Genomic DNA, 9,851 nt, shown 5'->3' with positions numbered 1-9,851 from the left:
TTTTGTTGTATATTTGAATTTCATGGCATCATAAAAACTTCAGGTGTTTTAGTCGTGTATTTTTACATCCTGGTACAAAACATATACCGAATATATACCATTTTTCAGATTAATCAAAGTTTAATAATAACGCTGATTTTAGCCGAGAGATTAACTGTCGTATTTACTTTGTATCATATGTTCAGTGTTTATTTTATACCTATGATGACACATTAATGAAATCTTTAAACTACCTACAAAATTTCTGAATTTTCAATAATTTTTTCTCTATAAATATTGATCAAAGAATTAAAAAAAATATAATAAAAGTTGTATATAAATTACCAAAATTTTTTTTTCTCAAACCAAGCAAGTATCCTATTCATGGTTTCTAAGACAGTTTTTTATCGTATTGATGATTCTATAATCTATTTTCTAAATATTGAGATGTTTATTCTATGTAAACAGCGTTACGGTCATTATTATTATTTATGTATATGGGCAGACCTGATTTTTTTCTCAAATGACACCCAAAAAGTTTGATAAAATCCGGTTGAGAAAGAATTTTTTGAATATTTTAAATTAAATTTAAATTAAAAATCTACATTTCACTTTTAATAATTTGTATCTCAGCTTCTCTATAACTTACACTCTTCTGCCCATCGGCATTCTTTTCAGTAGACTATTGTTTTCCAAGAATAAAATAGATATTTTGTATAAACATTAATAGGACTTATCGGAAGGCTTCCAGCTAAGTAACTGTTATGGTTAAATTTGACCTGACAATATTTTATGTTCCGTTTTCGAAGTTAACGCGCGAGCAACAGTTGATTTTTTTTGGTAAGGTGTATATTTCAATGAAATCAAGGCCGCTTGAGATAATGCAATACAACGTGCAAGAAATTGCATGCAAGTCTCTGTAAACAGCAAAAGTAAACAAATTCCTAACCTCAAATTTTATCTAATATTTTTTACCTAATTTAACAATGAAAATAACAAACCTAAGTTTTACGAAAGTCAGCTTATCTGTTAAGCCAAAAGTAAGTAAATTGCAACTTGTACGCAATAAAAATGGCACGAAACCGATAATATCAAGATCTTGCATGAAACAATCAGATGAACTTCATCTACGCATGCATGCATATTGCGTTTTGCATTGCATTGCACGTTGTATTGCATCATGTCAAGCGGCCTTAAACTTTTACTTGATTGCTCTCCTTTCCATTGTTTTCATATAGCTAGAAACTTTTTTCGAACTTCGTTTTCTTTCACACTTTTAGGAAAGTTAGTCTCTAGAAAATTTTTATAATATTAATTAGGAAATAGAGCTAAACATAAGTTATACTTTTTCGAGATCTCAAGATTGATGGAGATATTTTTGGCTGGAATTTCTTACATATCCATCGAACTGTTCAGATATTTACAAATGTGCTATCAATATTAGCTGTATAAAGATATAGTTGCTGTTTGTAATCATTCAAATCATTTATAAAACAAATAATAATTTTTAACGCTTGGAAGCGATGCATTGATTTTAGTGTTAACTACTTTTATTAAAAATGGCTTGTGATGAAGTTGTTTCTGTCAAAATGTGAGAAGAAGATTATTAGTTTGCATTTAAAAAGTCAAAATGCTTTCCAGGTCGTAGCCAGTAGCCAAGATGAAACGTTCAAACTATTATTGCATTATGTAAAACAAGATGTGCGATGGCTCAAAAATCAAGGATCTAGCTGCATTATTCTAAAATCAAACTTACGAGAATTGAATAGAATTATGAAGTAAAATAAAGCGTGCACTCACAATTAATTATTTGAATTTTATATAATTATCTAACTACAAAGAAATTTGTCACAAAAGCGGCAGGATTTTATTTATAGGGTAAACTTTTTCTTTTTATTCGTCTTTTAAATCAACAAAAGAGGAGCCATTGCTGATAAAAATTGAGAAGAAGAAAGACTAGCATGGTCAAAAAAACACAAAAATGGTACCAGAAATAATCATACTCCATTAGTTTGGAGTGATATAGCCAAATTTGGAGTATGCATTGTAGTATGAGTCATGTCATAAAAAATAACGAAAACATGTTTCTGATTAATTGCTTTAAATAGAAAGTTATTATTTAGGGAACGATGTCAGATGTTAGAGTGGAAAATGTATCTTATTATCTCTTATTATCCCTCATCTAATTTTCTTTTCCTAGTTTGTCTAGTCCCTCTTCTACTATTCGTCTATAGACCTCCTTTGTTTCTCATTCTTCTTCGTTTTGTTTAAAAAGCTCACTTATCTCTAAATTGGTCGTAGTTCTCCAAATATCCTGTTTTTTGGTCCATATATTTTTCTCACAATTTAACCTTGCAGCCTCAAATTGGAGACAAGCGGTCAAATAATAATTAATTTATTTTCCAAAGAGATGGTGCCAGCATTCCAGCCTTAGAATGGTCTTCCAATGATTGAAACCTTTTGGCGTAATATGAAGAAAAAGATCATATAAAATCTCACAAGAGCCGTTCCTGCAAAATACGCGAGTATTTTTCTTTTTCAAGATGTTAGTTTCTCAAATGTATCTCATTTGAGACCATTATAACGATATATTAGGATATTAAAAGGTCCATGAAGGTGAAAACGGTTTTAATAGTTTTAGAGAAAAAAACACGATGAAATTCATACTGTTTGAAACCAAGAATTCCTATCTAAACGATAACAACATCTAATTATGAATAATAAATATAATTTCGTACTCGAGGAAGTTATTAAACATTATATTAATATTCTATAACCATACAGTAAGTCTGAAGCTCATCTATTCGTGGAAAAATTGAATTAATAAGCGGTCATTGATGTATTGTACTAAAGCAATAGGTATCTAAAGAAACTTTGTGATATTAGTTACAGTTAGAAAATATATTGCGCGTCTTCAGTATGTTTGTTTACTTGATTTACTTAATACATACAAAGAACGATAGAAAAATATTTATACCTCTCCTAAAATTAATATATGAATTAAAAAAAAAACACTAGCTAAATGTACACGTAAAAAACAAAGCCAATTATGATTCTACGCTTGAATGTTGTGCTATTGGACCGTCGTTATCATCCTTAACCGAGCTGTTTACATGGAGCGCTAAGAGAAGGATGTCTTAGTAAAGCCGCGTTTACACCGGAGTTAATAACACAAGTTTTTAACATTTTTGTTATTAACTGATGTTAATAACAAAAGTCATTAACATATGTTAATAACATTTTCTTTTGGCTGCTAGTTTTGTTATCAACAAAAGTTAAAAACTCCGCCATTATCAACGCTTATGCACAGCCAGCAGTTCTAGGTGAGACAATGGTGCCAGAGGATGTTGAGGAGCCACTGGCGCGCTCTGTGTAGCAGGATGCCGGGCGAGGGGGTTGCGGGGAAGAGAGGAACCTGTTGTTAACAAAAGTTAACGCGCTAAAAGAGGCCATTAACTTTTGTTATTAACATTTGTTTAAAACATAACACATTTCCTTTGATCTTTACCGACTCTGGATGGATAACATAAATCTTGTTAATAACATGGAATTTTCTGTTGAAAACACGAGTTATTAACTTTTGTTAAGAGAAATTTTTTGGCGATTCAGCTAAGTTAATAACTTTTTGTTAAAAACTCGTGTTATTAACTCCGGTGTAAACGCGGCTTAAAGGTTCTTAAAAGCACACCGAATAACTTAGGCCTTGCCGTTACCAAACTCTCGTTACAAGTAGGACATAATAGAAAACAAATAGTTTTCAGTGAATTGCTGTGAATAGTGCTCTGGTGTATAGTGTTAAAAAGTGCTCCATTTGGGAGTTTATAACTTATGAAGATTTACACTTTCCGGGGCGTTTCTTTATTTATCATTTACAAGAATTTCCTGAAATTTTGGCCAAAACTTGTCTTTGATTAGAAAAGATAATCTCTAAAAGGATTCTAACCGACAATGCCTAAATATTTCCAAAAATATTGATTTTAAAGGAAAAAGTTTCAAATAAAAAAATGAGCTCATAAAAAGTTCTACAAAAAAGTTTTATATATAAATTTATAATCTCCAAGTGTGTAAGTGAGTGGTAGCGAACATTAGATATCTCCCCTTTAGTCAAGGTTCGCGTCAAAAATGTATTCAACCTTTTTTTAGCTTCATTTTTGTTTGAAACTTTTTGCTCTTAAATAAATATTATCGGAAATAGTGAAATTGTTATAATTCTGAAGGAGGCTGCTGGCCAAACGCAGTTTTGTCGGTAAAAATCTTTTTCTCTAATCAAAGATAAGCTTTGGCAAAATTTTCAGCTATTCGGGTTTGTTTCTTGTTTGGTTTCTTTTCTTTGAGCCACTCAAATATCGCTATCGTTGTCTTGAAAATGAATATTTGGAGCTATGTCAGAATTTTATAAGAAGAAATATACGATTGATCTACGTCGATGATGCTTTTCATACTGTTAGGAACAAGCTATATGAATCTTGGAGCCGGTCCTGTCCAATAGCAGGCGCTTTATTTACATTGTTTCTTTTGAATAATTTCTAGGAAGGTCTATTTATTCATTTGTTTTGCTTCTTTATTTTCTAGAAGTTTTGAGAATTCTTTTGGGATATATATATATATATATATATATATATATATATATATATATATATATATATATTGTATACAATATACAATACGATTTGGAAATTTAATGCATTATTACAAATTAGTATTCACTTTTTTCCGTAAAAAATTTTGTGAATTATAATTTTTGTGTGGGTTTAAATGTAGCATTGAGGTTGTCTTAGATAGTTATTTTTCTGTAACATATCCTTGGATTGTCACTTAATTCAGTCGTCAAACATTTGAATTTTTCATGCCAACCGAATAAACTAGTGTAAAGTTTCATAATAAAAATAAACTTGTCAGTGCATTTACATTCGGATATTTTTTTGTATAGAACCTATTTTTCAATTTGATCAGCTCCTTCTTTTTCTTGTAAATAACTAGAAATGAAAATTATGAACAATGTTTCCTTAGGTTTACATTTCATAAAAATATTTCTTGATCAAATTCTTTGTGTCAAATCTTTTTTTTTGTGCTGTACTGTAGAGCCTTTTCGACAGATATATTATCAATAGTTACAAATAATATTCGTTTTATCAACAAAAAGAAAATAACTGTGAATAATACGAATGAATTTTATTTAAAAAATTAATAATCAAGGAAATGACGTTCATAAAATAAAATCAGTTAATTATAAACATAAACAACAAAACTTGAGTAAAACTTATTATAATTTAATTAATTAATGTTTTAGTCATAGCTTGTATTAAATGTCTAAGGTATGTAGATTGAAGATGTAATATTGTTTATCTCAGTCACACTATGCGACATTAATTTCAAAATTTTGAAAAAACAAGTCTAGCATATATTTTTAATTCTTGTTTTATTTATTTCGTACCATATTTTTAAATAATTTTAATTATAATTCTTTGCTCTAGTGAAATTCAAGTAAAAAATCAGCTAACAAACTCAAGTTCCGATAAACAAAATATACTCAAATGGTTGAAAAAAACAAATGAATTTAAATAAATCAGTTTAAATTATGTAAACTCTCAGACTCTGCCAATAAAAAAAAATTTAAATGGATTTGAAACCGCATGAATCACCACAAGATTATATAAAATAATGCTGTGACATAAAAAATTTTCTCATTTGACCCGTTTTTGTTTAACTCGATAAAATTGATTGTTTAGGAGATTTATGTAGATTTTAGATCGTTCTATATACCAAGGAAACCGATCGCTATAAAGAGACATTTTGAAAAAAAATTATCATAAATTGTTATTATTTATGGGAAACAAAAAAACTATTGGAGTTTACGGAGGATATTTCTTTGAACTTGGAATATCATTCCAAGATTCTGCCTTATAGCGTCACAATGGAAGTTTATTCTATCGATCATTTCGTTCCCCGTGCTTACCGGTGTACCAAGATTTTAAGATATCCCCAAAAAAAGTAATCCATTGTATTTAATTCAGTGGAACGTGGTAGCCATACAAATGGACCTCCCTGACCCATCCACCTATCAGTAAAAATGTTATTAAGATAATTTCTTACATCATTTAAGAAGTGTAGTGGGGCTCCGTCGTGCACGAATCATATATCTCTATAAATGTTTCGAGGAATATCACATCACATGGGTGGGAAATCATTTTGGAGAAATTCTTAGTATCGCTGATCATTCAGGTTATTATCAAAAAATTGAACCTACTAAGTTATTACCTTCTATTCCTGAGCACACAGTAACACAAAATCGATGTTGATTCTTTGTTTGAATTGTACCGTGATTATTTTCTTCTGCCCATATATGTAAATTATCGGAATTAATAAAACCGTATCTTGTGGAACCAGCTTAATCAGCAAAGAGTACTTTTCCAACAAATATATTATCAACTCGTTGTTTATCTAAAAACCAACTAGTGTAGTCTTATTGGATAATCCTCCATTCTCCATTGCATGCATTTTGTGGATGTGAATGAGGTAAAGAAGTTGCTACTGGAGAATCCTGGTGTTTTAATATCTCCTGGAAGTATTTTCAATAAATAATAACAATTTATGATAATTTTCTTCAGAATGACTCTTTATGGAGAAAGTTTCCTTCTTATGTACAACGACCTAAAAACCTACATAAACAAAAAGTACCTTTTCCGTTGTACAGGTTAGAACTGTTACAAAATGTTAACCATTGGGCATGAGCCGCCCTGACCTTCAGAGAATAGTGTGGAATTATTTATTCCGCCGAATTCCCTATATAGACATACGTAATTATGCATTAAAAATGCATAATGTTCAAATGTATAATTTAGAAAATATACTTGCCTGGGTTCGCTTTTTATTGATTTCACAACGAAAATTTCATAAAATTGTTGAAAGAAGTAAGGCAGCTGGTCTAGAATAAAGAACAGTTTTAACATTCACGTATCTTCATTTAAGGGTTAAAATTAGGGTGATTGAATCTTAATCGTTGGAAAATGGAAGTTAAGTATATATTCTACATGCTCTCAATATGCTATTTCTTTCTGTAAATTGCCCCCTTCCCAATTATACGTTTTATACATCTGGAAATCGTTTTCTTACTTCCCTGGTAAATGGAAGTATTTGCATCCTTCCAAAACGTCGATATGTTCCTATACACTTTTCCAACGCGTGTCTTGTTTTCAGCGAAGAAATCTCGGAATTTATCATGTTTTACCTAAAAATTCCTATTCCCTATTTCCCTACTCATCGAATGTCTTGGTCAAAGTGTTCTATTCGGTTCGATTAATATAAAAGTGTATGAAATTTTATTTATTAATGTAATCTTCAAAAATTTTTTGAGAAAAAAAATCTGTCAGAAGTGGGATTCGAACCCACGCCCACAGAGTGGACCAGAACGCTCATATAACCCGTGTTAAACAGGCAAGGTAAACCTTGAGTCTGGCGCCTTAGACCGCTCGGCCATCCTGACATGGTAGTTAATTGCGATAATAGTAGATAAAAACTTTTCAAAGTAATAATATTTTTAAAAAATGTCCAAATATAAGTGGAAATAACTATATATTAGTTTTTGATTACCTCTACGACTTGAAAATAAGGTTAGTAATAATAATATAAAATAAAATATCTTTTTATATGAGCATTTTTTTATTCTTATACTCAAATTCATATCAAGTGATAATTAAAACATTTTCACTTCTATCTCTACTACAACTTAGCTTAAACAATACGGAGATCAAATTTTCGTTTTAGTTACATTACGTGCTTACTACATAAATCGACGTCATCAATTTCTCATTTTTAATTGACAAAATTATGAGTTCTTATAATTTTTTCTTAATCCTGAAAGTTTTTCGTAGTCATTCTGGTAGAAATTAAAAAGAATGAGATATTAAATATACTTTCATTAATTTATTACTACTACTACCGACATCTATGCATATACGGTCAAATTAGATTTGGATCAGGCTATTTTTGTTACAGGTTTCTACTGAACATATTTTAGAATAAATAAGAGAGGACGCTTCATGTCGTTGAGAAAAGGCAAATTTTTTATTTTAAACAAGGGTAACCACGTATGCCTCTTGAATTACGTCTTTTTCAAAATGATACAATTTAATTTTATGCCCGACGGAAAAGTGGAGAAGAATAATCTTAGTAATAAGATTCTGTTGTGTTAGATACATATAAAATGATGATAAAAGATAACTAAATTTAGTTCAAGTTTTCGAGCTCCTTCTAAGGATACAGGATCAAAACCCCAAAAAGTACACTCATAGAGCACTTCTACGTTTGATCCAATTGAAGGACACTTCTAACAACTTTTGTTAAATACATAAGGGGATGGATCAATTACACCGCAATATAATGACATACTCTGATTATGATCTAGATGTAATTAATTTCAACACAAGCTATATTAATCAAATTCTATCACAATACCTTCAGAAGAACTCTGATGAGGATTTAAATGAAATACTGAAGTACACACGATGCATCCTACGTACCACCTAACCTTTTACAAAATCCCAATGGAACAAACAATTATCTACAAGGAGCCTTCCCATTATATATTAAAAGACTCGACGCACAGCTTCGAACTGCCCTTCCCTTCTGGGGTACTTGTGGTGAGACTCAATTTGAGAACCTTTAAACTACAAAAGAGAGCTGTTAGATATTTACTCGGACTGAATAGCAGGGCTCACTGCAGGGACTTCTTTAAAAGATTAAAGATTCTGACTCTTCCTTCCTTATTTATCTTTGAATCCGTTGCCTAATTCCTTGTAAATGACATTTAACAATAGCATGCACGTGATGAGATCTCATAACATACACGTGCGAGAGAAGAAAACTTAAACTTCTTGGTTTAATTAAATTACAATCAAATTTTTATTTGTGTAAGACTTTATTTGGTCTATTTACATAAATGTAGTCAATTAAAAAACATAAAAACTATTAGCATTGGAGAGATAAATTGAGGATTGAAAGAGTGATGCCCCTAAATGTAGTCAGCACATTATGCAATTTCTTTAAAAATAGGACACGTTTTCTTAAGTAGCATGCATGAAAGGGCGTAGAAAAATTATAGTACGTTACACGAGTTGTAAGCCCATTATGCACACTTGAAATTTATGCATAAAATTTTTCACTTCGTGCATAATGGGTTGGTTACTTACAACTCTTTTTACATAATATACTGTTATTAATCCTCGGGGCCATTCAGAACACAATTGAAGAAACTGTACATATGTATAAACGAGGCAATGAAAATCAGATCGTTCATAATCAATAAATAATGAAGAAAAAAATTACATATATGGGAATGTATGTGTGAGGTTAAAACTAAAATTTTCCAACGTCGTTTGGATAAAACAAAAATACTCTTGGTTTTTGGTGTCTATTCAAGTAGCAAAAAAAGCAAATCTAAATCGGCACTACAGTATCGACGAATAACAAGGTTTGATATTTGTGTAGTTGGTGGTATTGAAAGGATTATTATTAGAGGTACGAGAAGAAGGTCTCGGTATGTAGTTGTAAAGGTTACCTAAGTAATTTTAGGTTCTTAAGAGTTTGCAAATTTTTTGAATGAGCCAATTTACAGTATACGAAAATAAACTTATTAGACTTGTTATAACCCATTAAAAAAACTGTCCTGGGTAAGGTGATGATACTGCGCAATAGAGATTACGTGTGTTCTTGTTTTGAGTTTCAACCGACTTAGGTATCGTTTGAAAACAGTTTCCGGGACGGTCTTTTCGATACTTGGTTCATAGCAAGTACTGTTACAAGAGCCGTGCATAGCCGGAGATTGCGCAGAAAATATCTATAAATGCTTCCAATAATCGTTCCAAGAACGTTCT

The 9,851-nt window shown here is 30.7% G+C and overlaps 1 non-coding gene across 1 annotated transcript; it reads right to left on the bottom strand.

Moving 5' to 3' along the window:
• Positions 1-7,343: 7,343 nt before the first annotated feature.
• Trnal-caa (transfer RNA leucine (anticodon CAA)) lies at positions 7,344-7,462 on the bottom strand. The gene is made up of 2 exons: positions 7,425-7,462; positions 7,344-7,388 (listed from the first exon to the last, which is right to left on the bottom strand). It is a non-coding gene; the product is annotated as a tRNA-Leu (tRNA).
• Positions 7,463-9,851: the final 2,389 nt, after the last annotated feature.

Source organism: Diorhabda sublineata, chromosome 4 (assembly GCF_026230105.1).
Source record: "Diorhabda sublineata isolate icDioSubl1.1 chromosome 4, icDioSubl1.1, whole genome shotgun sequence".
Taxonomy (NCBI): Eukaryota; Metazoa; Arthropoda; class Insecta; order Coleoptera; family Chrysomelidae; genus Diorhabda; species Diorhabda sublineata.
This window is presented reverse-complemented; position numbering and strand designations above follow the sequence as displayed.